Genomic DNA, 25,941 nt, shown 5'->3' with positions numbered 1-25,941 from the left:
AGGGTAACTGAGCACTGGCACAGGTTGCTCAGTGAGGTTGTGCAGTCTCCATCCTTGGAGATATTCAAAATCAATCTGGGCGAGGTCCTTGGGCAACCGACTCGAGGTGGCCCTGCTTGACCTCCAGAGGTCCCTTCCAGCCTCAATCATTCAGTGATTCTGATGAAGAAAAAATAAGTTTAGTTTCCTCTAAGAGTGTCAAAAGCTACAAAGAAGATAAAGGAAAATGTCCTGGACTGTTTGGAACAGGATTGATTGTCTTACTGTGACTGCATAAGGCTTAGGCAGCAGAGAGTTTGACCCATGGAAATACTTCGCTCCTGTATATGCTCCTATACTGTAGTTTGCAGGAAAGTGGGAAAGAGACTGGTGAACAGGTGAGCTAAGAGAGAGGAACAAAGACTTAAAAACATCTTTGCCACTTTTTCCTTGTACTGATAGAACATCAAACCCTAGTATTGACTAACTCAGCTGGAATGTGACTTTTTCCGTTGAAGGCAGAATGTGTTACATTACAAAAGGTAATGAATTCTCCAGCTTCTGCATGGAATAAGAAAAGCATAGGGAGTAAAAAACACCAAAACTTCTTTGTCATGAATTGACAAGCATGTTATTAAAGCTATTTATTCTCCAAATATGCCTCCAGAAGTAAGCTGTCATCCTGTCATCTGAAAGGACTGCAGAGGCCAAGAAGTAGGGTGGACACCTGACCACTAGAAACAGGGCTGAGATCACTGCACTCACTTTCAAACACAGGTCACAGGATAAAAGGGCTCATATCCCATAATTCATGAGGCTTATAAAGTCAGAAATATGGCACATCTGCGGTCCTATTTACTGAATATACTTGAGTGTTTAAGTACCAATAAAACAACTTCGAGGTAAAATCTGCAAGGGAAACATTTCAGATTTGTCCTTAATATTTCAGAGCTTGAAGAGGGTTATTGGCCCCTTACCTCTCACTTCTCAGAGGGCTGAGAGTTTGAAAGACATGTCTAAATCCCCTCCTTCTCATATCAACTGTACCACGTTATTGTCTCTAAATAACCTGCATTTTGGACCAGGTACATCAAATGCTTTTTGATAACTAAGTAGAAAGATTTTGACCTTGGACAATGGAGCAAATGAAGGTGCCAGGGAGAGCAACAGCTTGTTAAATGACAGGTGTCAGAGGAATTCAAGCTAGGTCAGGGTGGAGAGGAGGAAAGGTGTTGCCAAGTGAAACAGAAGTGGAAGGAGTAAATGGCGCTCAGCTCAGCCAGTACCTACCACTGAAGCACCTCAGGTAAAGCAGGTTTCTCCTCCTGGCTTTGAACTCACCGTGCACGCCCAGAATTGCCCTGGTTAATCACACAGGTTCCTAACGCTTGTTTCCACCTGGGCCATGACAGGGTAAAAAGAGCAAATAAAGTAGGTCCACAGTACCTTGATGAGCCCACCTGGTCTGTTCAGAATCACATGAATCAGCATACCAACCACTGTCTGGAAGCTGCAGATTATGTTTATGTTTTCAGAGATATCTGATGGCACTACCAACATCTTTATACAGTGTATCACTTGACAGATTCCTCTTAGGCAGCAGACTGCACTATCTGGGTTAGAGGATTTCTGTCCCTATTGATGGCAGGGATGGTGCTTGAACAGAGAAGAGCAGCTTCTTTGAAACCATCGTGGCTGAGAAAGACCTTGGAGCAGGGTCTCATTTTGTGGGTAAGAGCTTCTAACCATTTCTCTTGAAGGCAAAGCAGTGACACTGCCACTGCTTTTCCTGCCTCTTTAAAAAGACAAGAGTGAATCATCATCACATGAGCTCTTTGAGAGAATGATTGTGGGGGCTTTCCCTAAAGAGAGGACTTTGGGCTCTAGCTTCCAAACAGCTAGTTGAAACCCTCTGAAAGACCTTTGTTGAGACTTCTTATCTCTGGAAGATAGCCAAAGTTGAAAATGCCTAGCAGATTCAACAGACTGCACAGACAGAGGCCAATCTGAGCTCTGAAATGATCGAGCTACTAAGAGCTCATGGCCATTAGGAGTGACCTACCTATGGCTATATGCTCTCATTGCATCTTACATCCATGGAAGACCTTGCACCTCACGAATTCAGGAGAAAACTGTTCAGTTGTCCTTCTTAGACCAGTTTTAGCATAAGAGAGGGAACAAAGAGAGAGGAGGAGGAAGAAAAGTGTACCTCTGGCCCAGTTTAGCTTTTTCATGAAACCTCATCCTCCGAGTGCACAATCTTAACTTACTTTCTCTGCCTAAACCTTCCTTTGCATCACAAGGAGAGTCAAACCTCTGAGATCTGGATGCAACCCCAGGCACCAGAAAACTCCACTTGTAAGTACTTAAGTTGTACACTGAATTAATTCAGTAAGAGTCAAAAGGCTACTGTGCAAAAAGTCTCAATGCCCAATAACCACAGGTCAAGCCCAATAACCACAGTGAACAGATCTGAGCTCTGCTGCACTTTCCTAATGACCCTCTGGCTGAGTTAAATTTTCTTCTTCATTGCTCAGAGATGGTGAGTAACACAGAGAAAGTGATATAACTTGGCATGTGGAAAACACTTTGGGAATGCCCCAAGAAATGGGTATTTTGTTGCATAAGTGAAAATTGTTTGCATCATCATTTTAAAAATAGGCCTTTGTGTAAATCTGCAAAAAACAAATTGGTGACTGACCTCATGAAAACAGATGTTACAAAAAGATAATTTAACACTTTAGTAACTTATTTATAATTTTTTGTCTTGTTATTAATAATGTTTTGACCATTACTAATTCAGAATCTTACTTTTTTTGTGCCATTAGGATTAAATCAGACTGGAATTCCATTTTCAAAAAATATGGTAGTTGTTGGTCTCGGGCAATTCCTAATGGAAAAGAGGTGATTGTCTGTGCCCTCACAAGTTCCCAAACTAATGGAATGATTGGAGAGCTGAATGGGAAAAAGAAGTAGTAAGTGAAAATGGAAGAGAGGATTTTGAAAACATATTATTTCAGCATTAGTCATAAATATGCATAATTTAGAGCTAATCAATAGCGGTAATTACAATCCCTTACTGATCTATCCATTATCAGATAGCAATATTATATAAATATCCATGCTATTGGAATGGATTACCATTATTATTCACAGCTATAATAGTTTCTATAGTGACATAATGGTCAAAATCCTTTTCATCCATGTGTGGCATATTAAAATTTTAGTTTTGGTACAACGAGATCCATCCATCTTAGCATAATTCAGATTCTGCTGAATTTTCTGATTGCTTATTCCTAAAGAATTATTGCTGCTAAACTGCCATTTTCTCTCCTCTAGTCACAAGCTACATTCAGAATAGCAGGACAGGCACTGGGAGGTGCCAAGCATTTATAATTTGCCTTCAGTGAAAGTTACAGATGCTTGATACTTTTCAGGTCATGAACCACCGTCTGTTTCTTCAGCTCCTGAAACACTGATGCTGTCCATTGTAATTTGAGTTCACTTTTAAATCATGGACTTGATTGTCAATTGCTGGAGTTAATGGCTGTCTTGCCATTCATCCCACATGGGCAAGAGAGAGCTACATGAAAAGAATAACAGAGACTTATTTCTCATGATTGCATAGAATATTCTGTGAGGGAACTAAGCTGGGTTTATAGAACAGATTTTATGCACAAGTCATAAAAGTAATATGCAAATAGCATGGGGCTACGCTTCATGTCCAGCTCCCAGTGCCTCAGAGAAACTCTTGTGGTAAGATTTGTTAGATTTTGCTCCAAGTTCAAGGCTCCAGGTAATCAACAAAGTATTTTTATCAATAAAAAAGAAGAAAACAATTCTGTAAATAATTGTCACAGCACCAAGCCTGAGAGAGTTCAAGAAGCATTTGGAGGATACTCTCAGGCACATGGTGTGACACTTGAGGATGATCCTGTGCAGGTCCAGGAGTTTAACTCAATGATCCTTGTGAATCATATTCTGTGATTCTGTGATTTAGTTTAATTATTCAGTAAATCTGGCCATAAAAAATATCAAATTTGGCATTTATAATTGATACTTAAGTGATAAAGCTTCAGTAAGAACTGGCATACAAATCAGATTAAAATCTGAAAAGAGATAAATACATAAAGAAATTATTCCAATGTTCACATATAGCAATGTGTTTCTGTGCCTAGAGATTAGATGTGTTTTGGAGAGGGTCGCATGAATTTCATATATTCGCCTCTGGGGTCTATAGTATTTCTGAGAAGTATTTTCTAGGCATAAATGCAGAGTTGCACTGACGTTTCAGCAAGTGTAAGACCTGCTGTACCAATGTTTTCCAGCTGATCTATGTTTGCACAATAATTCTGAAATTTCCCAAATGGACTAACCATCCAAAGAGTGGAGGCTGTGAGTCCTCTTCTGACTGAAGGGGCACTGAAGGCATTGCAGTTGCATAGAATTGCACAAAATCTTCTAACTCCACTTAAACTGAAGTTGCAGGCAGAAAAAAGATGTAACTGAGAAAACATTGACATATGGCAGCCATAAACCACTGGGCTCTGCAAAGCAGAGATACAAAGCAGAAGAAAGCTAAATTAAATGTCTTGCAAGATGTTACAAATGAAAAATAGTTCCATTAAAAGTTGAACATTAAAGAAATCTCAGCACTGGGGTGACAATGACAGTGTACCACTGTCAAGACCACTACAAGTTCACAGCTCTCTATTTATTGCATTTTTGGAAGGATTTTGATCTTGAGAGATCTTCATCACTTATAAATGAACCAGTCATTAGTAGTCTTTTATGTATCTCCAGAGAGCTATCACAGCTCTCATTAACTGCTATATCTAAACAACTGAAATCTCCTGTTGCAGTGGCATGTGTTTTCAAGTTTGAATCCTTACCCATGTCCTATGTCACAGAAGCAGAAAAAATTAGGGTAAACCAAAAATCCCTCAGCACTGCCTCAGTTAGTATACAAGATATATTGAACTTAAGCATTCAGTTTCAAAGATGTCTTCAAGAAAATAAGGCAAAAGTAAAGGACTGCCAGAAAATTTTTCTTATGAACTGACAGAACAAGGGTTTTTTCTACCAGTTGCTAGTGAGCTAATTTATATCAGTCATTTGCTAGCTATGAATGTGATCATTTAGGTCAGAAAAGAAACCAGTAATAAGAAGGTTTTTATGCAAAATCAGGTTGGACAACCATGGAATGCTATCAAGAAAAGCAGCTGCGTTGCTTGTTCACTTTTTGCCATGGCTTTCCAGAGGAAAAAAGAGAAAAAAATCCAGAAATTAGTTGTCACCTAATTCTCAGCTTCCACACTGCCCTTTGTATAGTTCTTTGTCTAAGAATGTGTAAAAACACTTCAGGTACTTAAATGAAATTATTTTGCTTCTCTCAGTCTTACAATTATCCTTTATTTTAGTTAGAAATCTAAAACATATCCATACTGAATTAGAGAGCAGGTCCAGCTTGCTGAGTCCTGTCTGCAATAGAGGTCAATAGCTGCTGTTTACAGAAAGGTATAAAATCAGACTAGGGATCCAACGGTGTTTTCCCTCATCCACCTTCCCATTTTCCAGCAAAAATGTCATGGGTTGCTTTGTACTCATCTTTTCACCCAGTTTCTTCCCTTCCTGCTAACTTGAAGGATTTTATGAAGCACTAAAACTACACAATCACTGTCCTCTTTTATGGGCACAGACAACATTTCCCCCCAACCCCCTCTTTTATTACATTTATAGCCTTTGCCTGCCAAGACACTTTTATGGCGGTGGGAATGATTCTCTCACTCTTGATAAAGTCTGGAGTATCCCTTGGTGCTCCATATAACTTGTCACAATACTCCCAACAACAGCTTGTCGTGTGCTCCTGAGCAAGTGACGCTTGTGCCAACTCCCCTGATGGGCTCCCTGATACTGGTAGAGAATATTCTCCTTTACAGCCCCTCCCACACAGGGCTGTGCACCAGTTCTTTCCAACTGCTGCTCTTGGGTTTCTTCACTTGTCTTAACTCCTAGGATTTTGCCTTTGGAGACAATGAAAATTTATACCTTTGCTTTGCACAGTAACTACACAAACAACTTAAAGAAAAGTATTTCATTTGCTGCCTCACATTTCTGTTGAGAATGTTTTGTGTGTTCTTGTGCCGGGTATATCCCCAGCACCTTTTTTTTAATGTAACTGGAAACAAGGCATGTTTACCTCAAAATACCTTGTACAGAGCAGCCTGCATTGTTACAAACTCTTGGTTTTCCATTCAGCTTAGCCTTGTTGTCAGGTTCATCTGCATTTCCAGCTCACAGAAGATTACGAGTCTACCTTCTGTACTGAAATGTGTGACTTAAAGGCAATAAAAGACCAAGCAACAGTATAAAATTGGTTCTTAAGAGATCTAAACGGGAGAGAATTATTGAAGATACTGTTAGGGTCCCTTGCTGAATCATCAAACTATTTTGCAGTGGTAATTGAGACAGCATATAAATACTGCATAGATATCTCTTCAGGCCCTCTTCAAAGAGCAATTGTATTCCATTAAAGTGCTTTTCTTGTACAGGTTAATCTCTCAGAATAAAAGTGGAAAATACAGCAACAAAACAAGATGATATTTTCACTACTCAGTAAACTTCTCTTCCCTTTTCTGTAAATAAATAATTCCCAGAGGCACCCTCTCCAGGGCTTCTGAAAACTCAAAAGGGCAAGGGAAGGAATTAAAAAATATCACAGCCTGCTCCTACACATTCACAGTGTTTATTAAAACAAACAAACAAACAAACAAACCAGCATGTCAAAGTCTGTCCTGCTTTATACTGCATTTACATGGTATGCAAGTTAAATCAGATTTGGACCCAGTCTGCCTGTAGAAGCACAGGTCTTGTGCCCCCATGTATTGACATAAAGATGAGAACAACCTCCCCATTGATATGAAGTAGGGAAGCTGGGTTTCTTTTGAAAACGAGAATGGCAAATCAGGCTTGATGATCAAGACAAATCCTAAGTGTGAAGAAGGAGAAAAACATTATCACCTCTTGTAATTTCTTGTGTATCCCTCACTTTCTTTTTTTCTTGTCCTGTAATTTTTTTTCAGCACCAGAACTATATCTACAGCAGCTGAACAGCACCTGATTTATTTTGGATACTAAGACAGTGTAACTACCAGTGACAAAAATACATTCTCATTGCAGCTGCACACATAGAAAAGTATTTCAACACTCAGAGTTGGATTGATTTCACATTATATGTTAAGAAATAAAAACTTCTCTCTGAAGGAAAGTGAAATCCTGCAGTATAATGGCTGGATTCCAGTACCAGGGTACTTGGATAAAGTGATTTTATTTATAATTTATCTAATTATACTATCTGTCATTCTGTTTTGACACCTTTGTCTTTCTCTTCCTCTTCTAAACTGGTGTATGATGGTATTGCATATATTGCCAAACAATATGCAGTTTCTTGCCCAAAAATTTCTTCATAGGCCTTGCATTTCCTCTCAAAAAGAGTGTTCAAAGGAGTTCATAAAATGCTTTGGGATCTTTGAGGGATGAGAGAAACTATATAAATCTTAGTTATTACTATTAAAAGAGCATTGAGTGAGTTGTCTAGAGGCAACTCCAATATGTGATTTGGATCGTTATTGATAAATCATAGAAACTTGCATTACTGATCTTCTTTACTGTATGTGAAACAACTGTTGGATGACACCTTGTATTTCACCAGTTGCCTTCCTGCAATTTCTCAAAGAAAGTAACACAATATATGGTCCACCTGCTGTGAGAACATCTGAAATACCACAGACAGTAAAAAGCCTTTGAGTAAAGTTCTTCCAGAGAATCTTTTGTCAATATGCTTTATAGCATATACATACACCTTACGTATATACTCCCTTACATATATATTCCCTATAACATATACCTTACTCAGTTTTCAGACAGTATCTCTAGCTTTCCATGGAAAAGAACTATGCTTGTATCACTATTCATTTTTATTAAGTGCATGAGAATTTGATGAGAATATTATTTTTAAACATTCTTTTTCCTTTTGTTTAGGCTTTTGGGTACTTTTTTAAATTTTTGTTTAGGTCTCCACAAAAGATCAATTGTTAGCTCATAGCTATCTAGAAAAAATTTATCTCCTGCAAGAGTCCTAACAAAGGTCTAATCTTGTATCCTTCACCTATGTAAATAAATTGTCAGATGTTAGTGGAACTAATTACAAGAGTATTGCTTTCTGCTTTCATCAGGACTTCAAGGTCTGATTGAAGCATGGTCGATATACATCACTGTCTTCCAATAACATTTTTATTCCAGGTGTTGATTTAAAAAGTAGTGTCCTCTTTGAAGAGCGTAAAAGAACTTTATAAGAATTAATTCCTGTTGTGACCTGGAAGAGGGCTACAGCCATCCTACAGGCAGGTCAGCTGAGCTGCAGCAAGGCTTGGTGGTTCATCTGATACATCCTCATCATCCACATTTTCCATAACCCACATAATTCTCATCATTAAATTCTGCTCGATTCCCTACAAGAACTCTGTGCCTTTGATTTATACTCAATTCCTTTAGACCCACAAAGCAGACACTAATTGTACTGTATGTACACAGTGGAATGGGACCTTAAGGGATAGGTTTTTAGTAACTCTGATTACACCTTTCTAGTTAGTGCAGTGTAGCAGGATCCTATTTAAGATTGCTTTGTTTAATTATTTAAGAGCCATTATGGTAACTGGATATACTCTAAGTGTAATTTATTAACTCATACACTTGAATTATCCAAGTCTCTACATCCACTTCACAGAATTACAGAGGAACATAAGATAATGGTATTGAAATGCTATGGAATATTCCCTCTGCTGAGAAGTAGAGAAGCTCTCTTATCTCTCATACCAAAGGGGTTCATAAGCTTTTTCAAACTATGCACTACAAGAATAATTTTATACTAGCAGCAGATGTTTATATAGACAGTAGTAAGAAAATGTGTGCATTTTTTATACAAGTACATGTCTCCATATGTGTAAGTAAATACCTACACATATAATGCATACATAGATAAGTCTTCAATGTAGTATTGAATTCACTTCCCTCTTTTTGTGTAAGAAATGATACTGCATCTGTTTTCCCTCTCTCTTTGCTCTTCTGAAGATGCTTCTTTACGCTCTGATCCCTGCCTTTTTCTGTTGCTGTGTTTTCTTGCTGTCTCTAAGCTGGGTTGCCTTGTTAAATGTTTCCTTTCTCACTGCAGGTACTGCCCATTCCCCTGGATCCCTCTCCACCATTATCCTCTGTGCACAATGCCTGTCTGCCTCATGCCTGTCTGCACCGGACATTTTTTCCTCCAGAAAATGACAGCTCTGGGATCAGCACCTTGAGAGTGTTCCGATATAGTGTCTGCTCTTGCCATCAGCAGCTGGGTTCTCTTCTTGCCATGTGGGCACTTTTGCACAGAGCTGTCATTTGCAAAAAGAATACAGGCACATGGAGCAGCAGATAAAGAAAATAACATCCAGACTAAATCATGTGAGTAAACAGCCCCCTGAAAGCCATAGCAAGCACTCACACACCATCTCAGTGTCATAAATTAATTTGGAACTGTTTAGAAAGAAAAACTTTCAACACTCAAGATTCTTACTTACAGCAGTCTCTTCAACAGAATATTGCTTCAGTTACAGCATGTATCTTTCTTAACCCAAGATGCTTCCCATAGTTCTGCTGTGCTCCAGACAACATGTCATAAACACCAGGAACGTGCAGCAGAGCCATTATCAGCCCTGGATTCTGGGCTGCAGCATCCCTGCTGTTCAAATATACTGGCACAGGACAGAAAACTGATAACAGTAATTCTACAGAGCTTTTGAGCCAGGAGAAGAGGGTTGCAGACAATTACTGCCTTGGAGGCTCAGATCCCCTAAAGTAAAAAGGGGGAAAACTCATAATTTACCTGTACTGACCACTTCTGCAATAAAAAAAGTAATTTGCTCTAAATTAAGATCTTGCCAAAACTGAAAAGTTAGACAGTTATGCCTGAGAAAGATTATTAGCAGATATAGAATGCTTTCCTATGTAATCACAAATGCATAACATCCTTCTTACACTTAACCTTTATGTGCTACCAAAGAACAGTATCAAGATTGTCCTTCCAGCACACATCTGTAACTGAAAGCTTTTAATATCCTCCTTCCATCTTGCTCAAAGCCAAGATATCAGGAACACAGAAAGATTTAACCACTTATTAAACAGCGCTATTATGTCAAGCAATATGTTCTTTTCTGCAGGGCACTAGTGAATTGAATGTGCAAGAGAGACAAAGTGCCTAACAAAGAAAAAGCTGCTGCATGACAAGGATTGCCTCTGCTCTCACAAGGAACTCGACTAGCAAGGAAATCTCCTTGTGGAGTACAAATGCGAGCAAACCTACGACAGCAAATGAGGCAACGGGAAACCACAGAAATAAAGATGTAGAAAGAGACTGGTGGACATGAAAGTTGGGTTTTTTGAGGTAAATATTGTTTCAATAGCACATGAAAACTTCACGGAATCATAGAATTATTGAATGGTTTGGGTTAGAAGGGACCTTAAAGATCATCTAATTCCAACCCCTCTGTCATAGGCCGAGATGCCACCCACTATATCAGATTGCTTAGAGCCCCATCCAAGCTGGCTTGTTGGATTCAATTTGGGGTCTAATTGCTTGGATTACCTGGTTTAAGATGAACTTGTCTCTCTCTTCCTCTTTTTTGGCAATGTGGACTTGGAAAAACCAGGTTTAATTGTCATATTTCACACAACCATTGCCCAAACACGGCGCACGCCGAGTACAGAACACAGGTGAAAATCAGACCCTGAGGCAGGAACTCATATCAGAGAATTATAGAATATCCTGAGTTGGAAGGGACCCACAAGGATCATCGATTCCAACTCCTGGGCCTGCACAGGACCACCCCAATAGTCTCACCATGTGCCTGCGAGTATTGTCCAAACACTTCTTGAACTCTGAAAGGCTTGGTGCTGTGACCACTGCACTTGGGAGCCTGTTCCATTGCTCAACCACCCTCTGGGGGAAAAACCTTTTCCTAATATCCAGCCTAAATCTTCCCTGACACAACTTCAGGACATTCCTGGGTCCTATCACTGATCACCTGCCCCTCCACTGGTCCTCACAAGGAAGTTGAAGACTGAGGTCTCCCCTCAGCCTCCTCCTGGCTGAACAGACCAAGTGACTTCAGTCACTGCTTGTATGGCTTCCCCTCAAGGCCCTGCATTGTCTCTGTACACCTCCTTTGGACACTCTCTGATAGCTTTATGTCCTTAATCCATTTAAGAACACGAAATAAATATCATTATATAACAATAGGTATTTAACACCATGGCAAAGCTGCCACTGGGGACTGTTCCAGTGAAAGAAAATGCAACAAATAGTTCTCCCATGGGAGTATTAACACACCTTTATCGCACAGTATAGATACATGCACACCTATTGACATAGAGAGGTCAGAATGACCCTGTATCCAGTTGAACTACCCCACAGCTTCAGCAAATTGACATCTGCACTCTCTGTGAGGCCAAAACACTGCAAACGGTTCAGAATTCCTACGTTCCTATGTCGGTGACTCTCATCTGCCTCTGAAACTGCCGCTGATACAGATTCACACTACCTCACATTTGTTTCCTGTCTTTAAAGGTAAGTCTAAATCTATAATTACCAGTTGATGTCATGAGTCAAAGGGACAAAAGCCACCAGCAGTTTGGGGCTCTTCAGTTTCTGAAACCCAACCTGAGACATGCTGACCAACCTACATCTCTACTCACCTCTGCAATTCTTTTTTTTTTTTTTTTTTTTCTGGACAGAATTCCACTCAGAAAAAGAAGATGCAGTCAAGAATGTATGGATGCATGACAGCCATGTATTTTAGACTTCCATGCTTAAAATGGTTACTTAAAATTGGTAACTATTTAAAAAGAAAATGTTGCCTGTAACTTTTGCAGGGCCTGGAGTGTCCAAGCAGCTACTTTCCCATGGTCATATAAGATCCTAAGTACAATACTAAGGTGAGGAAAAAAAACCCCAAACCCCACAAAGCAACCCCAAAACTGAATACACTGTCATTTCAACAGAAAACTAAAATATTAACATAAAAATGTATTATTATAAAAAGTAAGAAATAAGTCTCATTTTATTTCACCTTCAAAAAAGGGGAATTGTTGTACGGTCAGTAAAACAGACATTTAATTAGGCTTTCTAATTCACATATAATGGAATAAAACATAAGGAAAAAAAGGCATATCTACCTCAACTCATTTTACACCATTGTTTGAATGCATACAGCTTGCCTCCATAGCCTTTCTTTTCACAGCAACTTTCTGTGAGTCATCTCTCCCAGGGCTGAGGCATCCAGTAGGCTTTGTGCAGACAGGTCAAGTGGATCTGTGTGTTCTTGGAAAGTCATAAACAACACAAAAACTGAATGCATATAATTAAGTTGAAGGATACAGACTCATTATATCATTTCTGCAAAACGGTGAGAAGTTGCCAGCAATCAGATTGCTCAGGAGGCTGCAAAAGGAATTGCTCTGGACCTAAATTTGACTTAAGGATCTTCCTAAAAAATCTTTCCAGAGAAGAATAAGAATAACACAGTGTGTTGGGGTTTTCAGTCGGAGTCTGAATTACTGCAGTTGTAGTAGAATAATCATATAAAAAAGTCAGAAAAAAGCATCCTGCACATGCAGATATGGATGTGGCTACATCTTATTGTATACAAAAAAAGGAGTGTGCTTGTGCACATTTAGCATTCAAAATACAAAAGAAACAAAATGATTTATTTCAGCCAAAAAAACAGCTGTAAAATTTAAAGGCATCAGGAACGAATGAGAGAGGAAGCCACCGGGAGGCACTATTGCCACTTAGCAAGTGCACGATCAAAGCCTCTCCTGCTGCAGCAGGTCTTTGACCATCAGCAAAACAGCCTTGTGTGCAGGTCAACTTATGAGCAAAGTACAGAAAATACAGGTATTTAGAGGATGGTGCGTTTTTACCTACCTTGAATAGTGCTGAAAGTGTTTGCAGTAAGAGTGATGTGAGAGTTTTCCTAGTTACCAGAGACTGAAGTGGTTGCGGTTTGATTTTTTTATTTTGCTTTGTTTTATTATAAGGCATCATCTAACTTTATCCTGAGCAATCGTGGTGTAATAAACAAGAGAGCTATAACGAACAAATCAAAATTTTAATGGATTATGAAAGACCTTCTTCGTAAATTAAAAATTAAGGAATGTCTACATAATGAATGCTTACATTTCGAAACTGCAAATTGTTATGAAAAAGAGAAAACTGAAAGTGATGATAATATGATCTTCATTGCAGTTGAAAAAACCCTTAATATTTTGTTTTATTAATCATCTACTCTATCAACCCTTTTGATTATAATCTCACAAGAAAAAAACAAAGCTATATGCAGCAGAGATGAAAAATGAGAAACCACAGAAGCCTGAGGCATCCTGTTCATATACTGCCTCTCATCAGAATAAAAGTTCACAAAATGCAACTTCTTTTTTCTTCCAGGTGCAACTAAGTAAAACCTTATTTTCATGTAATTAATAATTCTTTGGCATTTAAAGAATATGGTATGTCTTTTTCAATTCTGCATTTCAGGATTCTGAAGGAACTTCATAAAAAGCTTTGACTTTCACTTATATGTATCACAGTCAATGAAGGGTTTACTTAGTATTCTGGTCTTATGCATTTACCATATTTTTAAAAGTTGCCATAATCTGGAAAAATAAAACATTATTTAGGACTTTTCTTATTTTATAATGAAAATAGCATAGGGAAAATTCCCTTTAAAATGCTTTATGATCTCTCTTGATCCATATGGACAAGAGTTTATTTCCTGAAGCTGATTTCTTTTCTGCTGTTACACATAATATTTCATATGCAAGATATTTGCCCTTTTTCACTTGAAGATAGGAACACACACACCTTTACTTATTGACAAATGTGATATCATCTGCCTTGACTGCCCAACACTTAAAGTATAGAAATACTCACATGCAAAAACCCAAAGTGAACAATTTTAAGGCACATTATACCTTGAATTATTGATTTCACCACACACAATACATTGACACAAACACAGTAGAGATCTCATTTGAAACTCCTCCTTAGCGTAGAGGTTTAATGTTCAAGTGAGTCTAGCAGGTTAATCCATGGGAATATCAGATGTCAATTGGCATATCCGCCTGTGCCAAGAGCACATACTCAGGCAGGTGGAAACATCTGGCTTAAGTTTTTTTCTACTCAAAGCTACGGAAAAGCAAATCAGCTCTAGGCTTGATAGCTGTGCTCCTGTGAGAGTGTGTCATCTGAGATGATGGTTATGAGCAGAAACCAGGGTCAATGACACAAAATAGTTCTGGTTTCATACCTGGCTTGCCCTCTTCTGTGCACCAACGTTGCAGAGTTAGCCCAGGTCAGATCATGAAGGACACCAGAAGAACGTGGTTTGCTGTGTGGGGTGCTGGCTGAAATCCAATTGCTGCTCTGTCATAGCTTATCTCTGGACAATTTTCTGTGCTTTGGATCTTCATCTCCAAAAGATTAATTCTCTAATTATCACAGTATTGTACAGATAATTCAATTTATGACTGCCATGGACTTCAATACTGTTGTAATGAGGCTCATATAAAACACTTTAGAGAGGTCCTTAGAGCTATCCTCTACAAAAATGCAGCAAGCTGGACAAGCAGAGATTACATGCCTCAGGCAAAAGACACCCAGAAGCTTCAGGAAGTATTTATTTACTTCTTATTGCTGGACAAAGGAAACAAACAGCAAACATTTAGTTCTCCTCTCTTCCTAGAGAGAGAGGAAAAAATGAAACGTGCAAAAATTTATTCACTGAAAGAGTGGTCAAGCATGGGAACAGGCTTCCCAAGGAAATGGTGGAATAATCATCCCAGGAGGTGTTCAAAAAAACATGTAGACATGGCACCTGGGGACATGGTTTAGTAGCGGACCTGGCAGTGCTGGGTTAATGGTTGGACTCAATGATCTCAGAGGTCTTTTCTAACCTTCATAATTCTCTGATTCTATTATAAAAAGCGCTTGTGAAATTATAAAATCAAGTTATTCAGACCCACTTGTCTTTATGGGAGATTTCAACTTCCCAGACATAACCAGGAATATCACAGTGCTGTGAAAAACAGGTCTTGAAAATTCTTGAAGTTTGTAGCAGATAACTTCTTGTCACAGGTACTCAGTGAGGCAATTAGGAAAGATGCCTCCTAGATCTGCTGTTTGTAAATAGAGGAGGATTCATGGGGGATGTGATGGGAGGTAGCTGTCTTGGCCACAGAGATCATAACATGGTTGTGTTTAAAATTTTCAGTGCAATGAGGAAAAAAAGACAGCAGAGTTGCTACCCTGGACTACAGGAGAGCAAACTTTAAGCTATTTAGGGAGCTATTTAGCAGACTACACTGGGAATCTGCTTTTGAGGCTTAGGAGTCCTATAGTGCTGATTGTTATTCCAATCTACAAAAACAGTGTGAGGGAAGATCCAGGAAACTACAGACCTGTTTGTCTAACCTTAGTTCCTAGAAAAAAATGTGGAGAAGATTATACTGGGTTCCGCTGAAAGGCATTTAACAGATAACTCAGTCCTCAGGCACTGTCAATGTGCGTTCACAGAAGGAAAGTTGTGTTTAACTAATTTGATACTCTTCTATTTTAGAGTCACCCTTCAAGTGGGTGAGGTGAAGGTGGTGGATGCAGTTTTTCTGGATGTTAGTAAGGCTTTGGATACTGTTCCTCACAGCATCTTCTGGACAAGTGGTCCAACTGTGGGATGTGTGGGTACAGGGTGCACTGGGTGAAGAACTGGCTGAAGGGCAGAGCTCAAAGGGTTGTACTGAATCTGGCTGGTGATCAGTCACCAGCTGTGTTCCTCTGGGTTCAATCCTACGGCCAGTCCTGCTCAATATATTTATCAACAATCTGGATGCAGGAGTTGGGTGCACCATTAGCCAGTTTGTTTATGGTACCAAAATGGGAAGTGTGGGTTTTTTGAGAGACAGGAGACCTTTTTAGAGGGATCTAGACAGATTGGAGAATTGGGCTATGATTAAAGTGATGACATTTAAAAAAGCTCAAATGATGGATTCTGCACCGGGGACAGAGTAATGCCTGGCACAAGTCTAAACTGTGAAAGGAGGGGCTAGAGATCTGTCCTGCAGATGGGGAATTGGGGGTGCTCGTTGGGCAGCAGCTCACCAGGAGCCAGCAGTGAGCCAGCCCTGAGGATGAACACCATCCTGGGGTGCATCAAACACAGCACCATCATCCAGGAAAAAGAGGTGATTATCCCACTGTGTTCACTGTTGTTGTGGCCTCACCTGGATCCATCTGTGCAGTGCTGGGACCCACCAGCTAAGAGGGATGTGAAGGCCCTTGAATGCATCCCAAGGAGGAAAACAAAGCTGGTGGCAGGGCTGGAAGGCATGTGTTGTGAAGAACAGCTGAGGGATCTGGGTTTGTCTAATTCGAGAAAGGGTGGCTGAGTGGTGACCTCTTTGCTCTCTACAGCTTCCTGAGGAGGGGAAGGGGAGAAAGAGGTGCTGAGCTCTTCTCCCTGGGATCCAGTGATAGGACATGTGGGAATGGTTCAAAACTATGCCTGGGAGGTTTAGGTCGGACATTAGGAAGCATTTCTTGTTGCTGGGTATCTGTCAAAAGGCCTCGGTCCGAAGGGGGGAAGAAAGACACACAAGACACACTAGGACAGTGAGACAAAGAGATGTCTGCCTGCTCAGCGCAGCAGGCAGCTTTTTATTCAGTTCTCCCACTTCTACTTTCCCATACACACAACACAAACATATTCCCAGAAAAACACCGAGGAATGCCGCACCTGCACTTCAGCCACACAGCTCAAGGCTATGTCCATGGGAACTATCTAATTAGCTCCACTGCTCCCATGGAAAACGGCCCAACACTTTGTAACATTCCAAACCCCTCAAACTTCAGTTGTGGGGCTGTGACTTCACCCCACAATTTCTTTACCAAAAGGATGGTCAAACACTGAAACAGGCTTCCTAGTTGATGCCCCGAGCCTGTCAGTGTTTGAGAGGCATTTGGAAAATGCATTTAACAACACACTTTAACTCCTGGGCAGCCCTGAATTGGTCAGGCAGTTGGATTGGATGGTTGTTGTAGGTCCCTCCCAGCTGAAATATTCTATTCAGTTTAGTTCTATTCCTGTGACTCACAGACGGTGATTACAAAGCAGCTCTGGCCCCACACTGCTGACTGTGCTGAGAGTCCCCAAGAGTCCACTTAGGAACCTGTGTGTGTTTTTTCATCACTGTGTTAATGAGAGTTAACAATATTATAGACAAAGTTCATGTTAAAAGTTGCCATTTCCAGCCTTGATGTCAGAAGTCACCTGTAGGTAGGAAATAGTTTCACTGGTTTTATTAAGCAACTTAGTTGTTTATTTAGCTTCAGCCTTCTGGGGTTACAGGCAACCAGAACAGGTTTCTTGAACCACTTGCACCCAGTACCTAATCAGAGAGCATTTAGTAGATTATATTTCCAATGTTGTTACTACAAATTAAGATATGCAGGGCAGACAGTTCCAGAAAATCTGAAATTCGACCAAATGAAACTCACTACCTTAATCATTTGGAAAATTAATTTGTACAGGACTGAAGTTTCTTTGTTCTGTGTTCTTTTTCTTTTTCCCTAAAGAGTAGTATTGTTTCTACAAGTTGGTAGGAGTGGAAACCTATAAGTGACTCTTGATGGGTTGCAAACTGCAATCCTCTTGCAGCTGAACAGAACAGTCATCCTAATTAAAAACTTAGTAACATTCTGTACAATGTCATGACCTGGCAGAATCTTTCATCTATAATTAATTATACTCCTCATTTTTTATAGGCTTTTATTTTATTTTATTTTTTTTTTTTAGAAAAAGGAATGACAGCATTTGCCCCGATCTATTTAACTGTCAGAGAGTGAAATTTTGAAATTTTGGATTTGATTCACAACAATGAAAACTAAATCAGATGCATAAGTCCTGAAAATTACCTTAAAACTAACTCAAGCTTTGTTTGCTTTTACCAAGGTAGAGAAATAGATTTTTTTTAATATAAAAATAAGTTAAGAAAATATGCACTTACTTACCTTTATTATCTGGAAATTGCTGTCCATTTTTTCCACTTTGATAATGTAGGAGCTGTAGAGCTAAAAGATAGGTTTGGAAGGCATTTGTTTTAAAATTTACTCTTTGGAGAGTTACTGGATTTATACACTTTTTTATGGAAAAGGGCAAAACAAAAACAAAAAGCTACAATATATAAATAGACCATGCACCTAGTTATGTACTATAAATCATGCAGATGAGTATTTTTAACTGAGGAAGGAAGACACAATATAGCTGTTTCTAAGCCCTAAGGTGATGATATTCTGTTGTTCTGGAGACACTAGAAATGCACATAGACGTTGAGCTTACTTCTCAAAGGGAACTGATAAATGAGAGAAGGCATCCCAAGGGGTTCCCTTAGTTTAACAAAACCAAAAGTACTCTTCAATACATTGCTTTTTCCTCACGTCTTTCCTCAAATAAAATGAATTATGCACACAGATTGTTTCTTGTCAGTTTGGATGCTGTGGAATTTCTGTTGTAACAAACAGGGCTCTGAGGACTTCTCTGTAAATGCTTTTCCTGTTTATTTATGTGGGTTTTATCAATACACACGCTTATCTCAACCCCAGCATCTTATCTCCCCCTCAAAAAAACCCGAAACCCAAACATTATTAAGTTGGAGATGCTGAGATATGTTGTAAGTTGCTGCTTCTCTGCATCTTTCCATCTGCAGAGCAAATGGAATAGGAAAGTTTACATTCCTGCAGGATTGATTGGGAGATTTTTTTACATCCCTTATATACTTTGAAAATGGAGTCTCTGGCTGTTCAAGTTAATTTTATAACTAAATTAGCTGTAGGATTTAGGAACAGTCATGCACAATTAAAATGAAAAGTGCATACAAAAAACCAACCTGAGGATGTTTTTGTGGTAACTCCGTTCTATACACGGATATGGCAATTTTTTTTTTTCAAACAGACATAATTCTGCCTTTTTCCCGATAGCCCAAAAAATGAGCTGTGTCAGGATCCAGAAAATATGTAGAGCAATGGCTGACACTCAGACACCCAGTCTGGAAGATGTTTTCTGAGAGCAGTTGGGACATATATTTAAAAGGAGATATGATGCTAAAATACACTTGCAGCTTTTTTCTTTATAAAAACCAAGCTGCAGCAGTATCTGGCATTATATTATCCCAGTAGCTGCAATATTTACCCAGAAAATGTTGAGAACTAACTTGTACGCTTTGAGAAGATTTTCCTCTGTAGTCAGCAATTTGCTCTTTCACGTCCATTCTCTTCTTACCATATGAATCTTTCCTCCTTTTTAACATAGGCAAATGCTTTGAATGTATCTACATGTTTTGCATTCAGCAGAGAATGGATTTAAACAAGAAATAATCTTGAGGGCAAGTCAAGACTTCAGGACTCTATGCTCCTAAGTCAAGCCATTAGGCACCAGTGACAAAGCATTTCTGATTAAGACTTAAACTCAGCAGGTTATTTTGCACAAAGAGAGCATCACAATGCTTTTAGCACAAGATTTTTTTCCATTTTTCAGGTTAGCCATCTTCCCTCATAAGTGGTTTTGACTCTCAGCTCTGAGGAGTCCATGTAGCATCTCCTTTGCAGAACTGACTGTGGAGACTAAATTGCAGACAGCGCACAAAAAATGGACTTCTCCCATGCTCAGAGTTTTCCACTGGAAACTGCTGAGGCACTAGCAGTGCCCTAGTGAATCTGAGGGTCTTTGGATTGTCTACCCAGGGGAACTTGTTCTCTCCACAGCATTGCAGAGAAAGCATATGGTAGGCTTTGGCTTCCGTTTCTTGGGACCAAACACTTAAAAAACAACCACTGTTAAAAATTCACTGCAGTCCTTTATCCATCTGTCTTCAGTGCTGGTGTGAGACAATTTTACTCCAAGTTGTTTGTACTGAAGGAGTCCTACTTAACTGAAGTACTGCCATAGAAAATAGCTGAGCAGATAAGCTCTTCTTGGAGCTCTTCTTGGAGGATACCTTTGCTCACTGAAGCAGATGATAGTACTCCACAGACTTACACAATCCTGAAAAAGCAGGAAGATGCAGAAGGTTCATTTCAGCTAAGGTTTCTGTGGCCCTCTGTTCCCATTATAATGTGCTCATTTAAGTCCATCATAAGAGGTCTCCACACATGTTTGAAGTTAAACACCTGCACAACCTTTGGCTCAATGAAGTCATAGCTATTACCAGTTATGTTGGTACTCATTTTCATCTGCTCTCATCCTAGTTTGTATTAAAAAGGTTACTTAAGCACTATAAAGTTATTAAATATTGTCAAGACATGAAAAGTTTGGTGAGGAGCTTCAATTCCTACTGAAAAAAAAATATAGTTAAGCCACAGAGGAGCACGTATTTACATTTTTACAATGTGTTTATAATCACTATCCTTACAAAGTAAATTTAGTCTGTGAAAACAAATCAGCTTATGATAGATTTCTTTGGGGTTAACATCAAGGAAACAGCATGTTGCCATTGGATACACCTCAATTATTTACAGAAGAATAAATTTGGTCTGAAGTCAATATATTTGAATCCTTAACCAGGATGAGAAATACCAGTCATTCCAAGCATTTTTGTCTGTAAAAAGTAGATGGTATCTTTCAGGAACTTTCCACAAGCTAGAAAGAAATCCTCCACGGATGGGGAAGGGTATAATTCAGTTGCCTAAGCACAAGTACCTAGTGCTACTAAGTTCTAAGGTGTGTATACTTATATCTTAGGGAATATATATATATGAAATATATTGTACAGGAAGAGATGTTACAGCACAAGATCTGTAGGTGGCCCACATCCATCTGCAGCAGTAGCTGGAGGCCAGGTGTGCTGTTCCAGGTTTGTCACATCACATTAGACATGTTTGGTACCTGCCTCCCTCCCAGGTGAATACTGTATCACCTTTATAATGAACAAGAGCTCAGTCCTGAATCACTGCCCACCATTACTGACAAACAATAATTTAAAAATTTAAATAAAGAAGCCAGAACCTCAGTTATTATTTTCAACAACTCTAACTGAGAATTTCTAAAAAAAGTGTCACACAGTTCTGGTGACCCCATTTAAAACTACATCCTGCAGACAACAGAAAACAAAAGTTGTGTCATCCCACTGAATATTGAAATAATGTAATAAAAGTACTACTACTAAAAAAATAAAAAAAGGAAAAACAAAAAACAAGAAAACACAAACAAAAAAAAGCAAAAAACCAAAACCCACTGTCTTAACAGAGTTCAACCGATGATTTATTGCATGTTGCTTTCAGGCCCATAAATTTGCTACAGCACAACAAAGTTTGATGGTAAGGTTCACTCTACTACTTACTATATAGATAAAGCACACAAAGGAAAAATGGTTAAAAAGTAACCTACAATGATTTTTGCTGAGACCAGGAACACAAAAGGGTAAGTAGGGAAAAAAGTAAGGGATGCAAAGGGATAACAGAGACACTCCCATTGATTCACAAAGTTCAGAGTGGACCCCCTTGCCAAAGAGTGGATCAGTGGTTTAGGTCTAAAGGATTTAGCAGACTTTAATCATAATACTACTACAGAAAATATTTCCCATATATAGTGAGAAGTAATATGGGGAGGGGGGTAAAATTAGGCTTTTATGATTTGTTTAATATAAGAAAGGGCTACCAGGCACTTCTATAGAGACAGATTTGAAAAACATCACATAGTTATTCACGTCCTATAGGCGTGGTGAGTATTAACAAATAAGATGCAGGATGCTTAAATTCAACCTCTATAACCTGAACAAGAGGGATAAACTTTATATATATTGTCTTAAGGCTTCAGGGAAAAAGCTCAAGTCCTACAGTGAGCTCTGACCTGGTGCACTTGCATCCCATAATGCTTTACATCAAAGGAGATGTCTAAAGGTATAAGAAAAGGCCATTACTGGGGGCATTGTATCCAATTTTTGGCAAGACAGTTCAGCAGATATAAGTGTTCCCTCGATTCTTTCCTTAGGCAAACTGTTGGATTAGATGACCTTGTGGGGTCTGTTCCACTCTCCTTTTCTTTGGTTATGTATCATGCAGCTCACTGTAAGACTGTGCCGTCCAGAAAAGAAAATCATGTTGATATTTTCCCTGCATGTAGAGGACAGCAGCATCTGCCAAAGCAATCTTTTATCAAGCTGCAGTTGACCACTGGCCTGTTGTGTTAAGGAAATTTGAATATTTGTATTTTCTTCCATATGAAAAACCAGCAAGACTTTAACGCTGCTGTAGCTAAATACCATAAATCTTGAAATGAAAGCAAATGTTTCTTTCACACATTCCCACTTTTATACTTTAATTTGTCCCAGCCTACCTGAAGTGTTTTTACTCAAATTAGATCTGTTTCTAGTAAAAAATTATAGCTGTTCTATTTATGTGCTATAAAAAAAAGAAACAGAAATGTATCTGGTTATACTTAGGATTGGATATTTTTAGGATTGCTTCCTAATCTTGCTATGGAAATCTAATGCAATATAGAATAGGAGATCATGTTATTATCCTTATAGCTATAATATAGGCAATCAGGAATTAAAAAAAAAACACAACACAATAATGGATATTAAAAATCTAATTATTTGTGTCATTTAGAATGTTGTATTTGTTTTATAATACAACCAAGAATATGGCACATTTGTGTAACACATTCTGTTTATTGAAAAACAAATCTGAAATGAGATAATTTTAACTGCATATTGTATCATGGGAACAAAAGATCTGTGGCAAAACACCAACAAGAAAAAATCACGGTAATGAATGAAAAAATCAGTAGCTGAGAAACTTGCAGTGCAATATCCATTTGTTCTTTAGGATTGTTATGCTAATTTTCAGGACTTGCTGCAGCAGCAAAGTTGAGATTTTAGGATGAAGGCATCAATTACTAACTACTAATGCTATAAAGATATCATTAGCTTCTCAAGGTAATTTAAAACACCCATTCATATCCTACTTTTCAAGCACTGCACTTTTACTTGAACTCTATAAGAGGTAAAACTCTTCAAAAGTCAATAAAACTTAACAGTTTCCTTAACAAAACAAAAGTGGTTTCCTTGGGAAGTATTATGTTCTAATCCTCCACTAATTTAAAAAAAGATAATAAACTATATAGAGGCCTTTGAATAAGTCCCAGAATTGAGATATTAGACTATTGATGTATTATTTTTAAGGAAGTATGTGCTTGGATACATTTTAAGCCTTACTAAGCACTTCTTACCTGAACTTCCATTCGTGGCTGTTCACTGCCAAAGTAAGGCTCTGCATGAATAAAATTCAAACTATTGATTTTTAGTAACTTATTTTTGACAAAAATATATCTCTCAATTTAAGTCACAGAACTATATTAAGTCAGTATCTCAAGTTATTAAGCAAAATGATTGGGTGAAGGAGGGACATTATATTTAATGAAAATCTTCTAGCAGTAAAGAAATATTTTTGCCATAACATTTCACTTTATACACTGATCTAAAATGAAACAGTCTTGCTATAATGAGACAATCCTGTTTCTTTCTTTCCCTCATTTTGCTAAAACTTAATACATGGACCAAAGTGCTGCAATACTTGTGAATGTATGGTCAGGACTACTGTTCCCCAACTGAGTTATAAATTAAAAATCTGAAATCAGACCAGTATCACCACCTGAATTCTCAGGTATACATTATAGAAACAGGTGGGGTTTTGATTTAGCTTTGTTTGTTTGTTTTTTTCCCAGTGACTCGTCTTTCTCTTCTCACAGCCACATTTCCTTTAACATCTTCTAAAGCAACAGTTCTCCCAACTCTTCTTACAGTGCTCTATTCTGCTGATCTCACATTTAGATTCTCATAAATCTGAGACAACCTCCAGAATTGCTCTTTAAGCCTCAAAAGCCAACCTCCTAATATAAGATGTCCATAGCGTATTTCACTTTCCCTTGGGATTTATTAGTGTTCCATATGTAATATTTTTGTAGATTTTTTTTCTTGTTACACATACTCTTTGCAATTATAACCTGTCCTTCTGGGTTTGTTTGTTTGCTTGCTTTTTTAACAGGGCAGGTGAAAACTGATTTTCATCTCTTAAGGTGAAATTTTGAAATTATCTAACTTCTTTAAACACTCTTAACACAGTGGAGGATGCTGCAAGACAACTGACAAGACACCACCTTATAACTGCAAAACTAACATGAGGGGTTGTGACAACTGTTGTGTTAACTCTTTCTCCCCTTATCTCCACATAATGCTCCCTGATGCTGTGAGCACTCAGCAAATAAACAATGCATGACAGTGAAGCAATTAATGGGAGCATGAATCCTGAGCAACAATTTTAATTGATACTTCCATCCAGACTAGTTTATCAGAATAAAGAAATAAATACATGGCTATATATATATATATATATATAATATATATATTATTTATATAATTTTTATAAAATATATAATTATTATGATTAACTCCAGATTACTGTTCGAATGCAATGCCATATTGTAGAGCAGGCACTTTAAATATCAGCTCATGTCTGATATAAAAGAAAACCTAAAAATAATATCAAGTGTTACTGACACGAAATCACCTCATCAGGTAATTTCTCATTGTGCTCATCAGGCACAACGATGAACACAAGGAGGTGATTGTCCTGCTCTGCTCTGCGCCGGTGCAGCCTCACCTCGAGTCCTGTGGGCAGTTTTCGAAGCCACAACATAAGAAAAATATTCCTGGAAGAGTTGGGAGCATGTATAAAATCCATGTTCCATATACTGATTTGCCTTTGTGCTTTGAGCAGGAGCTGTGTCTTGCTGTCTTATATGGCAAGTTCCTCTTTCACAGGAGGAGGATGGTCCCATTCCTAAACAGAAAACTAACTCTTGAAAGTCATTTAAGATCATCATTACTTTTGTGTGCACTTTGGTGTCACCACAGTCTGCAAAGTTCTCAAAAAGCATGTTCTGGCTTATTCTCCAGCATTTTAAACACAATATTTTTTTCCGAAAGAAAAATGGAGATTTCACTGTTATCCTTCCTTCCTTTTAAGAGAAGTTTAAAAAATTGCTTTTTATAAGACTGCTTCATTATTACTGTGTCTGAGTTAGCTCTGTTTAAAAGCAAATGCAATAAACCACCATCACCAAATGGCCTCTATTATATAATAACTTTAGTTTACTCTGACTCTCTGAGGACCTGAGCAGTCTGAACAATATTATTTTCTGATGTATTATCAAAGAAAAGAAACTAGAGTTTTCATGCAGAATAATGAAAGAAATGGGCCATGGGTAGATCAGAAAAGAAATACTGCAGAAAATAGTGGTATACAGAAGATATTAATGTAGCACATTTCTTTCAGGGTTGGAATAGATAATATTCTTCACCCTACACAGCCACTGGTTCCACTAGGTAACAAAGAAAAAGGTACATGTATTTTCAAAGCTCAGGTATCCAGTAAATTCATACAAGCAGTCAGGAAAACACAGATTATCATTTTGAATTGAGTTCTGTTTCTGTTTCTTTTTAAAGAAAACATCACCATACAAAGATAAATGTTGTGAGACATATCAAGGTCTTACTAAGACAACTGATAAGTTATGTCTGATGAAGCCTTGGTAGTTAGGAAAGACAGTCTGTGAAAGATAAGCTTTTAATGGATTGAATATAAGAGAAAAAAATTAGTAACAAACAATTTCACACTGTAAAAAGCTGTCCTAAGAACAAAAGAGAACATTCATTAGCACACAACACAATGTGCTAAAAGAGGTGAAAGCAGGAAGAAGACAGGTATAACAAAGATAAGGACAAACTGGATTGGGCATCACCCACGTTCAGAGCAAT

At 38.4% G+C, this 25,941-nt stretch overlaps 2 long non-coding RNA genes across 2 annotated transcripts; one reads left to right on the top strand and one right to left on the bottom strand.

Annotated features, from left to right (window-relative positions):
- Positions 1-7,583: 7,583 nt before the first annotated feature.
- Positions 7,584-9,691, bottom strand: LOC135409129 (uncharacterized). The gene is made up of 3 exons (XR_010428030.1): positions 9,600-9,691; positions 9,331-9,413; positions 7,584-7,753 (listed from the first exon to the last, which is right to left on the bottom strand). It is a non-coding gene; the product is annotated as an uncharacterized LOC135409129 (long non-coding RNA).
- On the top strand, positions 9,643-10,447 carry LOC135409134 (uncharacterized). Its single transcript, XR_010428032.1, has 2 exons — positions 9,643-9,876; positions 10,239-10,447. It is a non-coding gene; the product is annotated as an uncharacterized LOC135409134 (long non-coding RNA).
- The last annotated feature ends 15,494 nt before the right edge of the window (positions 10,448-25,941 follow it).

This window comes from Pseudopipra pipra, chromosome 1 (genome assembly GCF_036250125.1).
Source record: "Pseudopipra pipra isolate bDixPip1 chromosome 1, bDixPip1.hap1, whole genome shotgun sequence".
In the NCBI taxonomy this organism is placed as follows: domain Eukaryota; kingdom Metazoa; phylum Chordata; class Aves; order Passeriformes; family Pipridae; genus Pseudopipra; species Pseudopipra pipra.
Note: the sequence above shows the minus strand (reverse complement) of the source record. Positions and strands in the feature narration are given on the sequence as shown.